The sequence below is a fragment of the Ptychodera flava genome, chromosome 13 (assembly GCF_041260155.1).
Source record: "Ptychodera flava strain L36383 chromosome 13, AS_Pfla_20210202, whole genome shotgun sequence".
NCBI lineage: Eukaryota > Metazoa > Hemichordata > Enteropneusta > Ptychoderidae > Ptychodera > Ptychodera flava.
Window position 1 is genome coordinate 31,485,734 of NC_091940.1, and position 10,341 is coordinate 31,496,074.

A 10,341-nucleotide genomic window follows, 5' to 3' on the forward strand; every position below is an offset into this window, starting at 1 on the left:
TTCATTTCGTTGGTCTCTTTCCAAGGCTAGAATTGACTGATTAGGTTACATGTGCCAGGTTAAATTAATGGTTATAATTGCAATCACAGAGGTCATTGTAAATTGTGCGCTACTTCCTCTACAAAATTATGAGTCAATTATAAATTAAAGCAAACCAAAACGCTTGCGGTGTTTGAATGTATAATCTCTTTATCTCTTAATCTAATAAATGCGTATTTACGTCGTTTAAAGTATGACAATGCCCAGTGTAAATGAATCAGTGAGTTCTGTTAAAGAAGTTCCAAACACGTTTCAACCCGCTCTAAATGTCCTCGGGAAGCGTAAAGAAACGGTCAAAAGAATTTAACAGTCCATTAAATTTGTGAAACACCAAATGAGGTGTAGCTACTGTGATAAGGGCATCGACCAGTCTGGCATTGAAAAAAGTAAATGTCAGGCGATATTCGTATAATTAATGTAATTTTCAATCAGGTGCCCCCGAAAAATGATATGTTTACGTGACAGAGGGCAATTTGAAAATCGAAAGGCAAACATGTCGATGAATCTACGGTTTCATTAGTCTGGGAATGAAATTAACAATTTGTCAACTTATCGCGTCACTGATGGGTAACTTATAGCAACAGGCTAGCAAAGACAGTAAGTTAGTATTGCTTAAATGGCCAGTGTCAGCAACAACCTCCGTTTACGGAGACAGATAGCCAAAATCTTGAGAGTATCATTACAATGGCTACCGTCATCCTTCGGAACGACACAATCTACTAGTAGAGATAAAGCTCTCTGATCCCTAATTTAAAAATCTTAGCCGCAGTCACAGTCATATTCGTTCATATTCAAAATTAAATAAACCCACATAAATAACAGAATAAAACATATAAAGTAACCAGATATGAACTGAAAATGCTCACATGTTTAAGTAAATATTGCAGTTGTATGAGAATTTCAACTTTTGCCACATGTTTGCAACTTCATGGAAAATATTCACCACAGATTATATCCAAAGTCAGTAAGTATATAAATATGTAATTAGCTGAAATACAAATATCAATTTTCTTTGACTGCTGTCATTGTATTACCACTTTTTTACCCTGGTAGTCCCATTGGGCTACCATTTTCTGAAGTTGGTAGCCCAGCGACAAGGTCTGGTAGCCCATGCATGAATGAAGAAGGGTTTTTTTGTAAAGAATATTTTATTTATATCTAGACAATGAACGATTTATTTTGCATGATTCTATCCAGTGAGTGAATTTTCTAGTCATTTGACATCAATACCTGCAGATCATAGCCTTAGGAGAACGGTATATCATGTGTAGTGGACAACGGTGACGCCTCAAAGTTTGACGACCTATTCACACACACGCAGAGCTTTGATGTTCGCAATGACAACGACTTTTCACTCGGCACGTGTAAACATAACATGGCTAAAATAGATTGGCTATGAATTTCAGGATGGCAACTTGGTACAGTCATGTTCCTAATACTTTCGTGGCAATTTTGACTATATTTCCCCAGCATATCATGGGATGATCTCGTACACTTCGGAAAGCTAAATGTGTGGATGGCCCGACAGCTTTTTCTTTGCAGTTTGAATAATTTTGTGTCTAATTGTGATTGATAAATTGTGATTAAATAAATATGAAAATGAATTTTCATTGGTCATCATTTCTCGAGCCTGTTATCCAAGTACATCAGTTCAGATATAAATGATATTTTATTGAAAGTTTGTCGCAACAAATTCGACATGTCCCTTCTGTGTCCAGCTGGGTTGACTGTATGAGCATCGGTATAGCATGTGTAGTGGCGTCAGCGATCAACATAATGTCGTCCACTAAGTAATTTCATGTCCCATGCAGTGTGCGAAATTAAGAGAAAATAGCTTCAGGTCATAAGGGCCTTGCACCAAGCCAAAGCTTCAGGTCCTTACAGAAAACTGCCGGTCCTCAATAAATGCAGTTGAACGACCATTAAAGTCATACACTCTCTCGACTAATACTATGCTTTTGAATGTTGTAATATTTAATTTTTCTTGTCCTTTTTTCAATACAAAAGTGACTATTGTTCACATAGATTGCAGAATAGTGTAAGTGAATGCATCATTCAGCTACATGATATGGAATCTGAAAAAGATCACAGCCCTCATCTTCCTCACTGTCATGCGCACACATTTATCAATGTTTTCCACCACGGGGGGGGGGGGGGGGGGGGGGGGGGGGGGGGGGGGGGGGGGGGGGGGGGCTATGGGACTAACAGGAGAATTTGACTTTTTTTTTCTAGCCATGTCAAATCCCCCACTTTCGGACCATAAAATGATGTCAAACACCCAGGGGCCGGCGAATACAGGCTCATGCACTGACTACGTGTGGGTGATGAAAGTGAGACAGTTTGTCTCTCATGACAGTCTATGGGAGATGATGTTCTCTATATGGCTGTGTAAAATTGTACACTACACCAGGGCATGTGATATTGTGATTTGAAAATGGTTGGCGAGCTGAAAATCACTTCTGAAATTAGCCAACGTGAGTGGTAGAGAAGTGAGTGAATACCTTAGTACCCTGAAAACGGTCATGAGTAAGGGGAGTGTGTGAATAATTTTTTATGCAAACATTGATCACTACGTCTTTTTTAATTGTAATGTAAAGCAGAAGGAAGAAAATACTTGGTATGTATTTTGATATGACGTATGGCTTACTTTCAAAATTTTCAAAAAATAAATTGTGCTTAAATGTGGCCTCTGTTGCATTCATGAAGAAACAGGTGAAGTTATACTTTTAATTAAAAGGACAAGTATCGTAACTTTTTCTCGATTATAGAAATTGCAGACAACATGAATGGCACACGTCGCCACTCGCGGAAATGAATGCATATTTTCTGATTGAAAAGTTTTGACTGAGCGATTGCTGGGTCTCATCGCCTTTTAAAATGATTCTGAAAAGTTTGACAGACACTCTATACTGCTGAAAACGATCGCGACACGATCAGTTAATGATACCGTAAAATCTTGAAAGACGTAATTTTGTGCGATATTTAGGCGTAAAGCCCGGGAGACGGTGAGTTTTGCATGCCTGTCGTAAAACGGTATACATTGAAACAATTTGAAGCCCTACTCTCGGCCTCTGAGAGTATACACGACGGATCGTGCAACTCGACAAAACTGTTATGATAAGGCCGCTATGTTTTATAAAATGTACACTTGTTATCACGTCGATATATATCGTGCTAACAGTCGGTTTTGTGAACTTTGGTTGAAGACCAACGAGCAAGCAAGATGTTCTAGTGGTCCAGAAACAAACGTAGCGAAACGTGAACTTGACTGTCGACTGCAGGTAGCACTATTGGGCTGTCGTGTAACATCTTATCCTTGTATTGGGCGTAGTTCAAAACCATGGAGGTAAAAAAATACCTCCATGTTCAAAACTAAATATGTTTAGGCAACAGCACTGTACTCGTAGTAGGTTTTTGTCTTAAACTCTTCTATGAACCGTTTATGTTTTGAACGCGTCTACCAGGACACGAAGTGCGATCAATATCCCCTGTTGCCCCGCACTCCCACGGTGGAAAACATTGATAGGTGCATGACATTCAAGTCTGAATCAATATGATTCAAAGTTAGTCATTATCTGGATCTGTTACAGGTCTTGACGGAGAAATTTTCATCATCTATTCCAAATTCCAGTCGGTCATAAGGACCGACATGTTGCTAAAAACTTTCGGCCCGACGAGAAATCTGTCGGTCTCGGACCGTCGGACCGACGTTAATTTCGCACACTGGTCCCAGGCTTTGGTAGTCCGTGTGGGCTACCATTTCATGGACTTTGGTAGCCCCAGGGAAAAGTTGGTAGTCTGTGGACGCGGGACTACCGCTAATTTCGAGCCCTGTTAATATAGCAAGTGTAATTGCCTTTGGTTAAGTTCTTCAAGATATGTATGCCTAACTAAAAGCTCACTAGATAAACAAATTATAAAGTAGTTGACATGAAAATGCAACATATCTTTCACTTCCACAAAATAATTATGTCATTAATACATAAACTATATCCCTAATCGGAAAAGTTAGTTAAATATGCAAATTGCAAGTTTTGTCAAATATGGTCATGTCAATCCAGATATATATCCCTAAAAAGGAAAGCGTATATTAAATATGCAAATTAGTAATAAGTACATCTGTTAAAACCACGTTCATCGTCCTTATATCAGCGTATCTTAACTACACATAGCAAGGTCCGTCAACTTTGATCACAGCAGTGCAGATATATATCCCTAATTTGGAAAGTTCGTTCGATATGGAAATTAGTGATCAGCTGAAGTGAAAGACAGAAAAGAAAGACAAATGTTACCATCAGGTATAAATAGTCCAATGATTTCGGCATGATATCTACAACAAAATGCTCGACCGAAGAGGGAAGCCATTCTTCGGAGTATTCTTGATTCAAAAGTTTGCCGCAAAGGAGGTATCCCAGACTAAGCCTTCAAACAATCAGCGTAAGTGCCACGTTTTCGCTCCAGCACACTGAATGAGTTATGGTACTCACGGTATGCTGGCTATGCTTGTTGATATATAGATAAGGGATAATTGTCAGGGTTCTTTAATCATGTGACATGGCTAACAAGTGTCATTACTAACTGTACCTATTCAAATATAGCGAGCAAAACAAACAGAATTCGCCTGTTGAAATGTAAAATGATGCAAGAGGGCGCACTTACCATGATTAAGGCAGAGTATAGTCTAACATTCACATAAACAGCTTATCATCGTTGTAATATTTAGATGTATTATCTCTCTAGCTGTACTAATGGATATTCACCTATTTTGGAAGCACTAAAGGAGCGAGCTTGGCATTTCGTTACGATTGTGGAGAGGGTACCACCCGTAAACGAGAGCGGATAAAGGAGTTTGGCAAATTATAGTGGGCTACCTGCCCACTATAAGTTGCTATCTACTTTTAATTCCTCCAACACTTTTTTGACTTTCTTAACTGCACCTTTATCACTAACGATGCTTCGATTGTCTTACGAGCAGGATAACAGAGCTCAACCAGAGTAGTGGCTTGTGAATGACAAATGAGCATCTTTATTTCTTGGATGATGTTTACAGAAGAGCCCGCTGATGATAAAGATTAGCTTTCTCTAAATCAAACACTCCATTTCTACATTTAATTATGGGGTGAAATTTTACATCACAAATTACATAGCTGCTAATTAAAAAGTTAATAACTGACCGTCGATACGATTTGTCATGCTCCTAAAAGAGTCCATAAGACATGCTCGTAAAAATCTTGATTACATTGTTCTCGAGACAAATAAAGCAGTGTTAATTTGGCGAAGATGTGTTTTCTGGCCACTTCTCCATCAGGTTATTGCAATTTTATGTCCACCAAATGTTGTTTATCAAGGATTTTTTAATCACCTTCTTTGTCAATGTTTCCAATTAACATAAGCTTATAACTGTTTTAATGATGTTCCCCTCGACATATAACAATGTTGGTTGTGATAGACTGGGATTCCTCTGTAACTTTGGAGTTTTCTCCGTAACACCTTTGAGCATATGCTGTTGGCCTTTCGAAAAAACCCTATTGTCAAAATCTTATGTAGATGGGTAATATTAGGTCTAGTCATTACTTGAAGTTTGTGTGTAGTTTTCTACTCCGAGTAATTGAACCACTAAGTAAGCACCTTTCGACCAGTTACTTGTAATGTTTGTATTCTAGGACACTTTAGCCACAGGTAACAATGATACGTGTAATAAATACAGCAGAATCAGTGACAACTTTCCAACATCGTACATAATGGCAGCCAGCAGTAGACATGGGTGTTAATATTCACACATGTATATAGACGTACAACCATGATACTTAAAATTAGTAGGTGAAGCATTGAAAATATTTGACTTTTTCCTCTTCCACACGCCGATCGTTTACTGGTTTGTGATCTGCAGTGAGAATAGCAAGTCGTGCCATGGCAACAAGCAGCACAGCCACAATACAGAAACGCATCGCTTGGACTTTTTGGTGTAGGTACTGTTATCAATAAGAAATCTGTCTACGGAGACTGATGGAAAAGTGCAACTTTATTGGATTTGTTTTGCACGTAGATATGTTGTCGTCGAACAAACGGCGGCAGTCGCAATCCAAACTACCTAGTCAGGCATCTAGAATATTTTTTGCACAAAACTTAGAATTTCTATGATGTAATTACGCCGTTTACGGAGTAATGGTGGTCGGAACTTTACGAGAAATGATAAACACCAACGGCGAGTTTTTTAATATGCACATACTCATTTTCTTTTCAACAGAGTGTCCGACTACGGTCGCTACAAATGGAGACGCTTGGTACGGTGGACGTTTACGTACAGGTAAATACCATCAATCCTTTATTAGTCGTGTTTTAGGAGCATCGAGATATAGCACATTTGAAATGTCTCATTTTCTCCGTTGGATGCTTTAAGTTTTTTTCTCAGTCGAATTCTTCACATGCAAAACTTTGTGAAATACTTTTCTGTGAAAAAATGATCCACATATCCCACCTTGCATCATAGAGAGGAAATAAGACTAACTGCTGGTGTTTTGCAAGATTACAAATATGAGGATATCAAGCAAAACATCAAACTACTTTTACAAGCCGATTCCTAATAATACTGATCACTTAGTAATACTTAAGCTTTTCACTGGGAAATCACCAAATGTAAGAGGACATGGATAAGACTCGGGATTAGTGGATAACGTGTTTCGCATTATTCATAACTGGGATGACGTTGAGTTGCAGGGCAGGTGTCTACTGTAAGACGTTCTGGAGAAGTGCCTAAAATGTATATAACTTTAGTTACAACACTGCTCTTGGACATTGTCTTTGTTTTGTCGTGCAGTTCTCTGCGAGATAAACATCGACCTGTTCTCAATTTTGTACCGGTACAGTGTAATATCTAGATATTGCACTGCACCGGTGCAATATCTAGATATTGCACTGCACCGGTGCAATATCTAGATATTGCACTGCACCGGTGCAATATCTAATATCGAAATCAAACGAGTGCAAACTTGACAACAGGTGGCCGTTACCACACAGTGACCGACACAACAGAAACACTACAAAAACACCCAACAACAAATGACAGCAGAAGGGACTTTAATACACCATGATTTAATTGAATGTCTACATTACAACATTACTTTTTATCGAAATTCAAAGATATGTTTGCTCCCTCTGGAAGATCGGCCTCAAAATGAACGTAACGGACGCTGCTCTTGTTTTCTTTATGAATTTCGACGTTCGAACATTCTTCCACCTGGCACTTCAATTCTTCGTCACACTCCTCTTTTATCGACTGTTTTCCCGGCCCAAAATCTGCCAACTTCGCCATTTTTGGTGGCCTTCCTTGCAAAACTTTGCTCACCTTGAACTGCTGATTAAATGAGACAGTTAAGATTTTGATTATGCACGTGAACAATAAATCGGCAAATGCACGGCATTGAAACCAGAGCAAATATAAACATTTTAGAAATGCCATCGCATGATAGAGTCCAACTACCGTCATTCATTCGGTACCACTTTTCCGTTTGTACCCAAAAGTTTATCAGTTTATACAAAGTTTATGATACCAAGTTTTCTTTTTGATCAATTATATGAATAAACGTCTCGAGTTATAATTTACTATGTTGTAATTTATTACTACCTTGTAAGATCTAATAGCAGAACTTCGATGACCCGTTTTTTCAGCAATTAGTTGTTCGTCCATACCATCGGCAAATAAGCGAGTGGCAGCTGTGGCCCGTAGACTGTGGTTCGTATAGTATCCTTCAATTCCCGCGTTTTCGCAGAGTCTTGCCACAGTTTTCATTAGTGTATTCCTCCCAACTGGCATCGTAGAATACCAACAATCTGCGGTTATTTTCTTGGCCGGCTGCAAATAGTATACGTCTTGAGGGCGATCTGAAGGACTAAATTGACATAAACGTGTTAATTATCCGAAATCGGTTGGGGATACAATTAAAAGTTGGACTTGGTGAAGTAATATAGTATACTGATCATGTCAACGTTAACATTAAGGTTGTATGCATCTCGTTATCCATGTTTGTCAGATAATTTCAGCTATTGGCAGAATATGCCCAAGGTTTTTATTCATAAAAATATATAAGGTCACTGGGCTTAATTTTGAAGAAAGGCGCCCTCTATCAGCCAATATTTCTAGTTCAACAAATTTTACTCAGAATATTACAAAACCACCGAAAAGTAATAATTTCGAGCGTCGTAGTGGACGACCCAGTAGACCGGACAATCGAATTAATTGTTCACATTATGCGCAGTGGAAAGCGCCACAACCAAAATAATCAAGGCACGATATACTTGGAACATCTACCATGGCTCTAGTAAAGTACACTTCAACACTGAAGCAAAACGATTCTTACCAAAGTTTGTTGTATGTATCATACAATCGCACAATGCATCTCTCCTTGCAGTCTGTGTTTTCGAACGCAGTTGTAACTTTACGCTTCACTTTCCTTGATGCCAAGCCACCACTGTTTGTTTTTGACACGTCCTCGGTGTATTCCAGATAATATTTCCCAACATCTCACAGTATTTTTTGCAAATTTGGCCAGGGCGTAAATTCCTGTGCTCTTGGCCCCCTCTCAAAGCAAAATTTATTCCGAAAAGGACGACCTGAGCGTCCAATAGAGTTTGTGGTGTAAAATCGCCAATCAATTTCCTGCTCCAAAATTTGTTCTCATCGTCTACACTCAACACCATGGCCTGTCGCTTTTCGTACCAATTCCTTTTGCGCTCCTTGTTTTCATGATACAATCTAAAGTATCTTTTAGCTGTTTAAAGGTGGGGGTCATTCAGAAACTGGCAGCTTTTATCCATTACTGACAAAATGGTTTTGTATACTCATCACCAATTCATACAAAGTTTGTCCAGGATAATCATTCCCATCTTTTTTCTTTATTTCAGAAACAAAGCGTGACAATGCAAAATTTAATTCATCTTTCGTCATTTCCTCGAGTTTAGGATGTATTACACAATTCCGGATAGTTTTCAGTCGGATTCGAACCACAACATACGGCATCAGTCGCCTAGCTGAAAGGCCACAGACAGAACCAGTCGGCTAAATCTCCACTCCCAAAAAAGAGTGGTTCAATAGCCGGCTAAGTTGTTACATTTTTCTGACTGAGGCCGCTCAACACGTTGTAGAGTTCGTGAAGCACTCACGCACGCATGCTCACTATCATACATCGCACATACACACTTTATCGAAGCGAAGAAACGAATTTCATCAAATATAAATGACGGGTTCTGAGGCCAACTTATTTCTCTCGTTTTGCCAGAAATTAAATGTGTTTACGGCCCAACTATTTTTGTTTAGGGTTTTTAGGATCCTTTCAATCGCCATTTTTTCTATCTCTTTGTCCTTTTTATATCCAAACGGGAAGGGCAAGGTGTGTCAGAATGAACAGGCAACGTGTCTCTTACAAGCAGTGGAACAGGCTTTGACATACCAGGAGGCGCAACGTCGACAGCGAGACTTTCTACTTGTGCCGAGCCTTCTCCCAGTTCACCAGTAACTCTCCAAAATCTTGAAACAGCCAGTCGTCTTCTTCAGGGTATCACTTTCAGTGGGGTTTCGGAAAGTATTTTGTGTAATGAACACTTCTTCATCGCTGTCACTCAGCATGATGCTTGCAGTTCAGTTGCAGTGTCACCAATGACAAAAACGTGCACGTTGGAAAGCCACGTCTACGCTCCGTGTAGAACACGTGGAAATTCCCATGTTTTATCCTTAGCAATGAAATAGTACTATACACAGGTGTGCACTTTCAAAATGGCCATTAATTAATTGCTGTAATCTGATTGGTCCGTGCCCACTCGCAGGTGCAAGGTCACGTGTTGTAAGTCGGATAATGCACTCGTGTCGTGCAATCGTTCAGATATTGAACGGCACTCGGGCCTACGGCCCTCGTGCCGTTCAATATCTAACGATTGCACTCCACTCGTGCATTATCCTATACTTAATCGAATTAACTGTAAAATGTTAACATTGAGTAATGTAAGTGTCATTAGGGTTGTAATTCTTATCTGCAGTTCTTATATTTGATTAGAGTACTAAAGAACTACAGTCTAAAACGATTACTATTATTTTGGAACGACTGAATGGTCGCAAAAGCTCTAGGGAGTATACATACACAGCTATTTCCTATATTTTCTTTTGAGTGATACATAAGAATTATTTGTCAACTATTTCTCCTTCACAAGTACTAAACAAGTTATAAAGCTAACAAAAGTCTTATTTTTATTTGATGTAATTTTCCCACTAGGGTACAGTTACGTTTAAAAGACCGACGTCAACCAGTCGAT

General features: G+C 39.1%; 1 long non-coding RNA gene across 2 annotated transcripts; it reads right to left on the reverse strand.

Moving 5' to 3' along the window:
- Positions 1 to 7,099: 7,099 nt before the first annotated feature.
- On the reverse strand, positions 7,100 to 9,260 carry LOC139148165 (uncharacterized). Of its 2 annotated transcripts, XR_011555892.1 has the most exons (3): positions 8,397 to 9,260; positions 7,664 to 7,928; positions 7,100 to 7,393 (listed from the first exon to the last, which is right to left on the reverse strand). It is a non-coding gene; the product is annotated as an uncharacterized lncRNA (long non-coding RNA). The 2 variants fall into 2 exon arrangements; XR_011555891.1 differs by lacking the exon at positions 8,397 to 9,260 and having other exon boundaries at positions 7,664 to 8,374.
- Between the last annotated feature and the right edge of the window lie 1,081 nt (positions 9,261 to 10,341).